The sequence below is a fragment of the Parus major genome, chromosome 8, assembly GCF_001522545.3.
Source record: "Parus major isolate Abel chromosome 8, Parus_major1.1, whole genome shotgun sequence".
Taxonomy (NCBI): Eukaryota; Metazoa; Chordata; class Aves; order Passeriformes; family Paridae; genus Parus; species Parus major.
In genome coordinates, this window is record NC_031777.1 from 29,979,425 (window position 1) to 29,980,652 (window position 1,228).

Sequence of the window (1,228 nt, forward strand, 5' to 3'; positions counted from 1 at the left end):
CAGGAACAGGAGGAGAGGGAACGGCCTCAGGCTGGGCCAGGGGAGGTTTTTGTTGGATATTTGGGAAAATTCCATCCTGGAAAGAGTTGTCCAGCTCTGGCACAGCTGCCCAGGAGTCCCCATCTCTGGAGGGATTTAAAATCCCTGTGGATGTGGCACTTGGGGACATGGTCAGTGGTGGGAATGCTTGGATTTGATGGTCTCAGAGGGCTTTTCCAGCCCAAACAATTCCATGATTCTCAGCCCCCGTGGCTGTGGCCCTGGAGCTGTGGCACAGGAGCCACCACGTCCTGGGGACAGCAGGGAGAGGCCCCTCCTGCAGCTCCGCTCGGCTCTTCCACATCTCGGCAGAAACTCCGAGGCTTTTCCTTTTATTCCACCTGAATTTGTTTCCCTGAGCTGTTCCATGTCCTGGTGGGAGCTGTTTGGAGGTTTCCCATGCCAGGGGACAGATCCCCAGGCCTGGCCAGGTGTCCCTGGTGGCACTGGCAGCTGGGCTGGGCTTTTCCTGCTGTCCCAGAGCACGGGACACATGGAGCACATCCCAAAAGAGGGATTTACATCCCTGAGATGCATCCTGCGGATGGTGGCATCCATCCACCGGGCTGTGGCAGCTCCAGCTGGGCCTGAGTTCATCCATAATTTATCAGGATGGGCGGGAATGAGGCTCCTTTGCGTCTTCCCATGGAAAAATGGCTTTATCCAGCGCTGAGATTTCCATGGCTCCATCCCGCTGTTCCCGGCAGGTCGGGGAGCTGCTGGCAGGGACAGGAGGATCCCAGGGCGCTGGGGAGGTCGCCGAGAGGCCACCCCGGAGGACGCTGCAATTAGCAGCAGCCGTGATTAGCACGGCGGGGTCACGGCGTGGTCACACCCCCAAGGGCTTTGGGCGCTCTCCAAATCCAAATCCCTGCAGGCGGGAGGGATCGGGAGAGGAGGGAGGGATGGGACGGGAGAGAAGGGAGGGATGGGATCGGGAGAGGAGGGAGGGATGGGATCGGGAGAGAAGGGAGGGATGGGATCGGGAGAGAAGGGAGGGATGGGATCGGGAGAGGAGGGAGGGATGGGATCGGGAGAGAAGGGAGGGATGGGACGGGAGAGATGTGAGGGGAGGGATGGAATGGGATAGAAGGAAGGGATGGAACAGGAGAATGAAGGGATGGAAAGGAGAAGGGAAGGCTGGAATGGAGAAGGAAGGAAGGGATGGGACAGGGGAAGGAAGGGATGG

The 1,228-nt window shown here is 59.4% G+C and overlaps 1 protein-coding gene across 1 annotated transcript in view; it reads left to right on the plus strand.

Moving 5' to 3' along the window:
• The window catches only part of SGIP1 (SH3GL interacting endocytic adaptor 1), a 50,678-nt gene that overhangs the window by 13,561 nt on the left and 35,889 nt on the right, over positions 1 to 1,228 (plus strand). The gene's annotated exons all lie outside the window — the stretch shown is intronic.